Source organism: Zalophus californianus, chromosome 5, assembly GCF_009762305.2.
Source record: "Zalophus californianus isolate mZalCal1 chromosome 5, mZalCal1.pri.v2, whole genome shotgun sequence".
NCBI classification, from domain to species: domain Eukaryota; kingdom Metazoa; phylum Chordata; class Mammalia; order Carnivora; family Otariidae; genus Zalophus; species Zalophus californianus.
In genome coordinates, this window is record NC_045599.1 from 95,261,258 (window position 1) to 95,273,362 (window position 12,105).

At 38.4% G+C, this 12,105-nt stretch overlaps 1 long non-coding RNA gene across 1 annotated transcript in view; it reads left to right on the forward strand.

The window, feature by feature from the left end:
- The window catches only part of LOC118357024, a 36,515-nt gene that overhangs the window by 5,120 nt on the left and 19,290 nt on the right, over positions 1-12,105 (forward strand). Inside the window, exon 2 of the long non-coding RNA XR_004820108.1 lies at positions 121-225. This is a non-coding gene — a long non-coding RNA (uncharacterized LOC118357024). The remainder of the gene's footprint in view (positions 1-120; positions 226-12,105) is intronic.

Here is a 12,105-nt window from a genome sequence, read left to right on the forward strand (position 1 = left end):
AAATATGGTCATAAGAGTGGGTCCCTAATCTGATAAGATTGGTAGCCTTACAAGAATAGGAAGAGAAAGATCTCTGTCTCCCTCTGACTCACTCTCTCTCTCTCTCCCCATGCACCACAGAAGAAAGGCCATGTCTGAAAGTGGCATCTACAAATCAGGAAGAGAGCCCTCCCCAAGAACTGACTGGGCCAGCACCTTGACCTTGACTTCTCAACCTTCAGAACTGTGAGAAATAAATTCTCTGTTGTTTAAGAATTTTGTTGTTGTAGCCTAGAGCAGACTTTCCATGGCTGGAGAGGCCTATGACTAATGGTTAAGAATATGATACATGTTCTGGAATCAACATCTGGGTTCATTGTAGGCTCTGTTACTCCATAGCTGTGTTACCTTTAACAAGCTACTTATCCTCTTTAAGATGCAGTTTCCTTAAGTACAAAGTGAGATCATCAAAAGTACCTAATTTGATAGGTCATTGTGTAGTTTAAATGAACTAACACTTTTTAAACACTTAGCATGTTGTCAGCTGTTGTTAAAGCATTGTCTCAGCTCAAATGTTACACCATCTGGGACAGGAAAGCATTCCCCTTCTCTGAATCCCTATCCTCCATGTCTTTTATGTATCTTCTGTAGCACCCTGTGCTTATCCTTTGGAACACTTACAGGAGTTTGCAATAATATGTGTAATTTATGTCTGCCTCCCTTACTGAACTACAAGCTATTTGAGGCTAGAAAAGCCAATATGTGTTTTACTCACTATGGTTTCTCTCGGCAAGTGTCATAGTGCATGGGACAGGTAGGTGTTAAAGTCAAGTTTGATTAATGAATAATAAATGAAATTCATTAATTTAAATGAGGTATCTGTAAACTCTCTTTGAGAGAACGAAGTCAAGTAACTTGTAAAAGAATTACTATTCTTAAAAAAATTACTATTCTTGGGCGCCTGGGTGGCTCAGTTGGTTAAGCAACTGCCTTCGGCTCAGGTCAGGATCCTGGAGTCTCGGGATCGAGTCCCGCATCGGGCTCCCTGCTCAGCAGGGAGTCTGCTTCTCCCTCTGACCCTCTTCCCTCTCGTGCTTTCTCTCATTCTCTCTCTCTCTCAAATAAATAAATAAAAAATCTTTAAAAAAATTACTATTCTTAATTCTGAATGAAAAATGCAGAAAATATATTAATTGTTTACATGAAACAAATTAGGTGTTCCAGAGATGGTACACCAAATAATTATCTCTGAAGTTTTAATCACTTCATTCACTTGTGATAATATGTGTCCCTCACTTGAACCAGTATTTCTTCATTGGGAATTTATGTATTGATATTATTTTTTTAATTCAAGCATTTTAAATTATACTAAGGAAATTGGTATGAAAATAATCCTACTGGAGAGGCCTGTAAAGCAAAGAATTCTTGGCTAAAGAAAGTGTTCACTTTTGTGTAAATACAGAGTCATATTAAATTCTTTTAAAGGAAGATTCACCCTCGATGAAGTTAAGGTTTTAAGACTCATGTTTTCCTAATATTTTATCATGCCATGGATGGATTTATCTATTTCCTGGAAAACAAAACATGTTGTCCTATTAATTTTCCAAAAATAGAAAATATTAAAAAGGGTGTATAATTTCAGTAATTCTTAAAGTCCTTTGGTTATGAAGTGGCCAGCTAAGTAAGGTGGCCCAAAAGTATAATAATGAGAAGTGTAAGAGAAGTATTAGTTATTGATGTTTAGAAAGATAATTTTATGTTTCTAAAGTTTTCTCAAAATATGGGGCATAAGTATTTTGTGGACTTTACATACCTTAGATGGATAGTAAAAGCTCCCTGTTTCCTATCATGGGGATAAAACTTTAGGCGGCCTTGATACAGGATGTGATCCTTTCTTCGATCATTGCCTTACCATTTTATTTGCCTCTGCATTATCAGGCAGGGTGCTTGGAACCTGGATTCATCACAAATGAAACCCATCAACTCCCCCATAACACCACATGCTGGCAGTGTTTGTCTACTTTTGATAAGTTGGTCAGTCTTGTGAAATACTTCTGTAAGATGAAGTTCTGGAGCTTGTCAGGTGTCCTCTCTGACACTCATGTCTTCCTTTGGCTCTCAGATTACCCAACCAGCTGGGGTAAAGCCCATATCCTCCCACAAAGCATGTTTCTTTGGAAATTCAGATCTGTTGGCTTTTGGCACTAAAAAGTAATGTTCTTGCACTTTCTGTCCGACCAGTACTGAATAATCTCTTGGGGGTGAGTAACCTTTTAAATGGAGGAGTAACAGTTCCAGGGATCAGTGTGCATTTAGCAATTTGTAAGAAAAATCAGAAGGAATACAGTGTCCTTTTGACTACATTTGAATGTAGCAAGGCCTAAATCTCTATGCACACAAAAAAAGTATGTCTTCTGAATTACATAGGCATGCAATCATTATTACTATATATGACTGAAGGCAGGAGTTACGAAAGGGCCTTGGGTGACTGTTATCCTCCTACCTATAAAACTCCTGGCAAAGGGATTAATAGGTGTCCTATAAACAGAGGCAGAGTTAAGGTCTTAAAAACAGCATCCCCTTCATAGGATTTAAATCTCCCAGCCAAATGGAAAAATAGGTTTAAAAAGTAACATCTAGTCTATTCTTAAATATAGTTGGAAGCTCTGATTTCATTTTTACTCCCACAAAAATAAATAGTGCTACTCTCATCCTAAGAAATATATATATATATATATATATATATATATATATATATACATTTCAAAGAGTGGTTTCCAAACTTTGTTCTACATTAGAAACATCTTATATAGAACGTTAATGAAGAGCTTTTACAACTTCTGATGCTCAGGCTATACCCAACACTAATTAAATTGGAATGTGTAGGGGTGAGTGCCAGGCATCAGTGATTTTTAAAGATGCAGGGGAGATTGCAATGTGCAGCGAAGTTTGGGAACCTGGGTTAACACAGTCATGTACTCTCTCCTGCACTCCACCTTTTCTTCATTGCCTCTTTAGCTCAGTGGTTCTCATCCTGACTGCGCATCACAGGGCATCTTAAAAAAACCCATTCTGATTTATTTGGTCTAGGGCAGTGTATAAGAATCAGAAATGTTGGGCACCTGGGTGGCTCAGTCAATTGGGCATCTGCCTTTAGCTCAGGTCATGATCCTGGGGTCCTGAGATCGATTGAACCCTGCATCAGTCTCCCTAGGGAGCCTGCTTCTCCCTCTGCCTCCCTCTCTCTCTCCATCTCTCATGAATAAAGAAAGAAAGTCTTAAAAAAAAAAAAGAATCAGAAATGTTCAACTGTTCCCCAAGTGATTCTAGTGTGCAGCTGTGGTGGAATCACTGGGCTAACTGATTATAGAAAGAGGTAGGATAAGGTGGGTCCTTTAGTCTTTTTCTGGCAGTTAAGAGCTTTATACATTTTAAAATTATTGTTCACTAGCTTTGTTGAATGAATTTTTTCTTCAACTCACTAGGCTGTTAAGCCCAGCCACTTTCCTGAACCCACTGGTGGTAGGATTGCCCAATAAAATATAGGGCAGCCAGTTAAATTTGATTTCAGCTAAACAATGACTATTTTTTAGTACAGGTATGTTCATGCAATATTTGGGATGTATAATAAAAAAAGATTGTTTATAGGAAATTCAAATTTAACAGGTATCTTATATTTTTATTTGCTACTTCTGACAATGCTAAGTGGTGGGACAGCAGAGCTCATTCTTGGGAAAATCAGCAGTTGAATTCAGGAGAGTTCCATCCTTTTAATCTTCAGGGTTTATAGTCTGTTTTTTTTTTTAAGCTCTTACCCCTTCTAGCTGTAGAGGTAGTAGATAAAAAGGCAGGAGCAGTTTGGGAATTTAAAAGTGCTTAAAATCCTGCAGTGAGCCAAGAAGACCCACATTTTCCTTTTGCTTAGGGTATCATTGGGTGACCGTCAGGGGAGCAGCACAGAAGATGAGGGGGGTCACTGTGCAAGAAAAGAGAACACGGAAGGGGGTAGAGATCTGAATCTTCAGTATAACCTTTAGTTTCAGTAATCCCAGTTCTGTGTGTGCTCTCTAGAGGATTGCCATTTTGAGCCTTTTCTATGACTTTCAAGTAGTTCAGAATTGCTTTTTAAAAATTATTATTTCTTCTTAACCTATCTGAATATCAGATCCTTACTGCTTTGGCTGGAGTCTAGATAGTTTCCAGGTGAAGCTGTTCTCATAGCTTACCGAGTCTGAAATAATGGAAACTTCAGATTGTCCCTAGCAATCTTTAAGAACCCCCTCATCTCAAGAGGCTTCCCAAGCAGTCAGGATGCCTTTCAGCCCCATCCTCTGAGGACTGTTCACCATAAGCTGATTCCTGAAATTTCCTTCCTCCCCACCCTCCCAAATAGGCCTTGAACTGTAAATAAAATTCATGGGTAGGTGTATTTCTTGGCCAATAGCAGGCTCCATACAAAAGGAAAAAGAGCAAGATTTCACAGTAATTCCCAGAAAGCAGGTGTTGTAATGATTTAACCAAATTGGAGCCTGACATTTTGATGAACAACTCTTGAGCACCCCTCATAATTTCTTCCATGGAGGAGATAGGCAAACAGGTAATATGTCAAATCCCCATTTGCCAGTCCAAGTTTACTAATAGAAGGAGGTGAAACAGGTGAAGCACATTAACTTTTAACCTGTTAACATTGATTTTTTTTTTCACTAAACGTTAAATGTTTAAAAGGGAAATGCACACTTGCGGAAAGGAGACAAGACAGAGGGTGATAGGAAGGGGCTGAAAGCTGGCTTGCATCATGGAACATATTCACAAGCCAGCTGGGCCCACTTTGTGCAGATGTTTTTATAGGAATAAGAAGGAGGGGCTGGTGTTCTAATATTCAGCACATTAATGAAGCAGTGGAATATCTCTGTGATGCTGCTCCTTTCTGTGGCTGGAGATGGATGTAGAGGATCAGAGGCTTTGGGATAAATTTATTGTTCAGATTGAGTTCACAGAAATTGCATATATTGATAGTAAGGCTTTTTTCCAAGTTCACTTAGAAAGGGCTAATTTATTTTTTAGGATACTGACTCTGAAAACCAAAGAGCTGCATGTTTATTTGCCTGTGGATGGAACAAGCAAATCATCATTAGATAATTTCTTCCTAGGTGGGCAAACATGTACCTAGTTGGAGGTAATAGTTTCAAAATCTCCTTGAGTCTAAATGTTGAGCATGTTTTGGGGCAATGTAGATTAAGTCTTCCTCTTCCCCAGATGGTTAGCTTGGTCTTCCACTTTTTGCCTGAATCCTTCAGTAGTATGCCTATGCAGCATGTACTTCAGAAAATGGAGGAAGTCCATTTTTCTATGTGAGTTGGAGGTTTGCAGATTGGTGGCCCACTGTTTGGTGTACACAATGCAGAAAAAAGGAAAAAAAAAAACCCTTTGAGCCAAAATGAGAAACCTGGGAATTTATGTGCACACACATACACACACACACACACACGCACTCATACTCATACGCACACATAGAAATTGGATTGCCAGTTTCTCTTGAAAAATCAGAAGATTTGGTCATGCTGTGCTCACATTCCTCTTGCAAAAACTTTGTATTTTCTGGGCACACGTTTTCCAGTTTACCTGCCTGTCATTTTATCTTTGGGCTTATTCATTTGGATGGGTGCCCTGGGCTTATTCATTCAGTGAAATAGGTCAGATATAAGGAGACATTTATATTACCTTTATGTATGGTTCCTATATGCATTTGAATTTGCCATCCATGGTGTGAGGCTAGACTATATTATCACTCCAATGTCCTTCAAGCTGATTCTGTGATTCTTCTCTTTTATATAAATGGAGTTTATTAATATTGTTGGAGATTATCTGATACTTTGAGTAAAGAACTTGACTGTACTGTAGCTCTAAAAGTCATTTCTGTCCTATTTCAATTTGGTCTGCTTAAAGCGTGAATGAATTTATGACTAACAGAGTAACTCTTCAATTGATTTTCTTCTTTGGCTGTGTTTTTATTGATGGGAATTAAAATGATCACCTGGATAAGCTTATTTATAAATGAAAACCAGAAATTAGTAATTTGAATATTCAGAAGGTCTTGCCTATGCAGGTAAAATCTAGCAAAGAAATGCTCAACTGCTGGCTCAACCTAGTATCAGACAACTTAACATAAGAAAGGACCATAGGGATAAAATCTGACCCCTTTGTTTTACTGATAAAACTGAATTTAAGAAAAGTAAAGCCATTTACTCTTTTTTCCCCCTATTTATTTATTTATTTATTTTTGATATAGTGTTCCATGATTCATTGTTTGTGCATAACACCCAGTGCTCCACGCAGAATGTGCCCTCTTTAATACCCATCACCAGGCTAACCCATCCCCCCACCCCCCTCCCCTCTAGAACTCTCTGTTTTTCAGAGTCCATCATCTCTCATGGTTCGTCTCCCCCTCCGACTTACTCCCCTTCATTCTTCCCCTCCTGCTATCTGCTTCTTTTTCTCTTTTCTTAACATATGTTGCATTATTTGTTTCAGAAGTACAGATCTGTGATTCAGCAGTCTTGCACAATTCACAGCGCTCACCATAGCACATTTATTCTTAATCACACTATAGGTTTGTGTCAGAGCTGGGGCCCAAACCATCTCTTTTGACTTTAACCAAGGCCAGTGTTATTTCTCTTATCTTTAATTGCTTCTAATTATATAGGTACAGTTTCAGGTTTACTTCTCAATTTTCATTGTTATTTATTCCAATAACACTATTTACAACAATAATTATAACTTTGTCATAGCTATGCATTTTATAATTATTAGAATTATTTATAGATCATTTCATAGGTACTTTTCTTAAAAATATGAAGATGACCCTTATTAATGAAAAATGTATAATTCATATTTTAATTTAAAAAAAGGCTTTCAAACAATGGAAAATGCTAACAGTAGTTGTCTTTGCCTAATTTTAGATGGCTTCCCCTACTTCTTTCCTATTATTTTTTGTTTGTCCAAATTTTCCATAATCTATATCATTTTTATAATTGTTAGAATTTTAAAACAGTTATATGAAAGAAACAAAGGCAAATCCAGGCTAATAGAGACATTTATGTGAAATTAAAATGTTCTCACACCTCATTCATTCCTATAAGTGGGATGTAAAGACCATTTCCTGTGACTTAAATATGCACACACAGAGAAAGGATTTGACACTTTCCCACAGTGAAAGAAAAATGTCTGGTGGCCATGACTGCAAGGGGCATGTGCTGAAGGCTGTGACCTAGAGCACATTCCAGGCTGAGTAACGTGGACTTTAAAACTGAAAATCCAGCAGTTCTAACTCTCTCAATTATTATCCCTTTACAGTAATCTGGCAGTTCTAACTCTCTCAGTTATTATCCCTTTATAGTAATCTGGCTAATTGATTAGCCCAGTCTTCTAGTATGGACTTTTTAAATATTTTTTGGAAATTCTGAAAGTTAAGTGAGTTCAAATTTATTTACCCTTTGTCTAGTGTTAGGAAATTTAAAGGAAAGTTCGCACCAGATATCTCTCCCAAAGTCTACTGCAACAGCTGCATGGTTACCAGGGGAAGAGTTTACTTGGGTGGAGATAGAAAATACTTCTTTATAAATAATCTGTTTTTACGACTCCTGTTTCTGGGAAACCCGATACATACAATGCACCTTTGAGTATTGGAGGTCAAGTTCTGACTGTGTTTTTATTAAATATTTGACTTTTTATTTTTTTTGTAATCACTAAGTTTGAGATCTGGGTGATTAAGGAGTTTGTAAGGAGCTTGCCACTGTCTCTCTTCTCCCTGTCTCCCTGTCTTTCTTTCTCTCTGTGGTTCTCCCTCCTTCCCTTCTTCCCTCCCTCTCTCTCTCCTTCCCTCTCTCCCTTCTTTCCCCTCCCTTTCCTTCTACCTCTCTCTCTGTATTTTGAAAATACTGTTTTAAAATAAGGATTGCTCTACTTTTTCATGCTTCTTAGTTTTGATTTCTTAAGAAGATGAAGCATCAGAGAATATTGCATAGCTCAGTATTGATTGATCAGTTACTGTCCTCAGTCCTTTAATGTGTCTTCTGTAAAGCTGGGATGCCTGGGAGAATAGTATTGACAAATAGATCCAATGTTTTGTGTCTGTTAGGAAGGCACCATTTTACTTACTTTCCCTTTATCATGGGAAGGACACAAGCCCATCTTACAAAAGGATATTTTAAGACCTCAGAGAATCTCAATAAAATGTTGCATCAAGTTTTTCTATCAGCAGTTAACTCTTAGCAGGACTACTCCCTTTTTAAAATTCTGACATGTTTCTAAATAAGTCATAACCTCTTCTAATATCCAGATCAGCACTAACACACACAGACACATGCACACACACACACACGCGCGCGCACACACACACACGCGCGCGCGCGCACATACACACCCCTCTTTGGCATTCTGTATCTATAAACCTTCCTGGTATGGGTAGGATGCAGTCCTACTGCTGCTGCTTATAGAGTTGGACAGAAGAGCCCTTTGGAAAGGCCTAGTGACACATCACAAGACACAGGCATGAAATTTCTTCCTCCCATTTCCCCACTGAGTACTTTGATAAATTTCAGGTTCTCTCTCAGAGTCGGGGTTGATGAGCTCTGGTTTCAGGCTGGCATGGTCAAGGCTCTGACACACAGGCAGGAGAGTACTTAGAATCTAAATGACAAAAAGCACCTTAATTTAGAAGGAAGAATAATTGAAAAATCCTGGCTGCTCCATGCAGTTCTTCTCTGGTGATTCCTGGAAACAAACTTTCATAGTCAAAACTCCCTCTCGCCCATGAGTTCCTGCTTCTCACCCTACAAGGACACAGGTATAAAGCAAAACACATTTTCAGTTGCAGATGTTGGTAAAGAAAATTCCAAAGAGGAACCTTAACACAAGTTTTGGTTTCTTTTGAAAATCTTTAAAAATAACTTTTCCAAAAAATATTTGTTGGTTTAAAATGCTACTTAAGTTGGAGAGTGAGTAAATTTTTCATATTGCCTTACAGTTTATGAAGCACTTGCCAGTAGATTAAATTATTTAGTAGAAGAAAGTTAAGAGAGTTTTCCCAGTAGGAAATGGTGTGTGAGTGTGACATATTAATATTCAGCACAACGTGCAAACTTGGGAGGGAGACGCTTGGACAGGCAGTGGACTGAACACGACTGGGGAAGTATCCAGCTCTGAAAGCCCCAGCTGGCCACCGTAGAATGGGTAAGTCTTACCACTGGAGACAGACTAATCTTGGTTCCAGTCTCTGCTTTACTTCTTTATAGAGAGTTGTCTAAGAGTGGAGGCTTTGGAGCCACATTTCTTAGATCCAAATCCTGCATTCACTGCTTCTTCTGTGACCCTGTTCACCCTCCTGATATTTCTGTATTCTCATCACAGATTGGAGACAATAATACCACCTAGTACATAGTGTTGTGAGGATTAGATGAGATATGATATGCATTGTGTTTGGAAAGGTGCTGGCACATTGTATATCTTTAGTAAATATGAACCACTATTAATAAATGTATTACCTTAGCAAAGGCCAGTCACATGACTGCTCCCTATCTCAATATCCCCATATATAAAAGGGGAGAATATAATTATTGTAATGATTAATTGAGAGTGTATATTTTGTTAATTTAATTTTAACCTTTTTATTAAAAATATTGCAAACATAACACAAAAGTAGAGACTAATGTGAACTTTGTTCCTGGTTTTGCATGTAAGGAGCTTGGAAGTTGCCTCTCTGTTTTAACAGGTAAAAAGCCAAACAAACTAGAAAAGTAACAACTCTTCTAGGATGTGTCAGAGAGGAGAGGATGCAGGGCAAATCACCGTTCTTAAGATTGGAGAGACAGAGAGATGAATATAGAGAGGCATAACTTCCTGGAACAGAGACTTAAGTGGGTACCATTGGGGCATCAAGTACCACATAGGAAAACCCAAACCGTAATTGCCAAATTGCTGGAGGCTCAGTGCAGACAAGTCTCACAGTTAAAAACTCCAGGGGGATCTAGGCATAAGGGGACCCCCCCCCCCCACAATATTGAGAGATTTACCTCCAGGGGCTTGACCAGGTTCACACAGTAAATATGGGAGCAAAATCCCATCATGCTTCCAGCATGAGAGGGGAAAATGAACCATTTTGAAATATGCCAGAACACTCTGTTCTTAACAAGACCTGCCATCAGGAGCAGCTACTTAACCAGAACCTAACCTGGCAAGGTATTATCATAGCTTAACTGACCCAGGGAAGGGAAATAACCAATTTCATCTGGCTTCAGCCACTCTGTGCCAACTAGTGGGGGAGAAAAAACAAAAACAAAAACTGAGAAACACTTGTGAAGTTCACAGTCCAGAGACGTAGGCTCACTGAAAGACTGAAACCTGATCATAGCACTATAGTACATCTCTCCCCAGCTACTACCACATTACTAAACGCCTATTCACAACAATACCTTTAACCCAGAACATCGTATTTGGCTATCAAGGAAAAAATTACAAGGCATACCAAAAGTAATATATATATATATATATATATATATATATCCCACATAGTTTGAAGAGACAGAGAAAGACATGGCAAGGATGTTGGAATTATCAGACTGAGAATTTAGAACAATTATGATTAATATGCTAAGGGCTCTCATGGATAAAGTAGGCATCATGCAAGAACAGATGGGCAATGTAAGCAGAAAGATGGAAATTCAAACAAAGAACTAAAAAGAAATGCTAGGGAGACTAATGTAAATAACCACATGTGTCCATAATCAAGCTTTAACAATGATCACTTTTTGCCATTTTTGTTTCAACTATTACTCCATCAATTTTTTTCTGGGACTTTTTGAGTAAATTACAGACATTACATTATTTTAACCATAAGTTCTTCAGCATGCAGAAATAGTAGATTGTTTGCAAGATGGCCATAATGATTCTTCTGTGTGCAATGTGACTTTTCAACATGAGTTTGTGTCTCCTCCAATTAGGAAGGGGAGTCTGTTTCCGGTCTTGTGACATGCCTTGACTAATGAATCTGGAAAAAGTGATATTGTGGGATTCCAGACCTCCAAAAATTGTCCATTTGAGCCCAATCCAACTACTGACCTCACAGAATCATGAGTTAATAACACTACCAAGTTTTGGGTGGTTTATTGTGCAGCATTAGATACCTAATGCAGTGATGTGTTTTTAAAAGTCCCGAACACAGGTCTTCATACATAAAAAACATGAAGCTTTTACCATCCTGGACAGGAGACTGAACTCACAAGATTTGAGACATTTTACCACTCTGAGGGAGATTGTCAGAATGCTAGGGTTAGTGTGGAAATAGTATTCCATGGCATTAATTCTAACTAAGAGAGCCTTCTGTGGCTGAATTAGATATTTCAGTTTCAGGTCCAAGGGATGCTGATCCTTGACCCAACCTTTACTGGGTCACAGTCTCCTTTGAGGATGTGATGTCTATAGACCTTCTTCCTAGAAAAGAATACCTGTGTGCACAGATCACCTTGCATGCTCATGTGTATGTGTGCATGTGCATGTAAGTTTGTTTACATCATGGGGGCTCATGGTTCAGTCACCTTGCATAAACACTGAATCCCTGTGTCTGCATAGTCAGTGCTAACTGCCAAACAACTATTTATGACTATTTTCTAGGCATTTGCTTCCATTGTGATTGTTGTTACAGCTACTAGTGAATGAGGCGGAACTGTTGGTATGGGTATGGCTGGATTCAGATTTAGAGCCTAAAAGCTTTTTTTTTTTTTAGTCTTCCATGTATTTTATTTTCTTTTTTTATTATTTTCAGTTAGCCAACATATAGTACCTCATTAGATTTTGATGTAGTGTTCAGCGGTTCATTAGTTGCATATAACACACAGTGCTCATCACAACATGTGCCCTCATTAAAACTTCTTGACTAATGCTTGGTTTAACCAGATCTGTTTCAAGACCCTTCACAGCTGTTAGTTCATTCTTCCCATCCCTACCCAGAACTGCCTTTAGCCTAAACTCTGGGTGATAGAATGCTCAGGAAGTTGGCAGATCCCCAGAAGAACCTCGGCAGCTGCACCTTACCATGCTGTTGGCACTGTCTGATGTACTAGATGCTTCCCC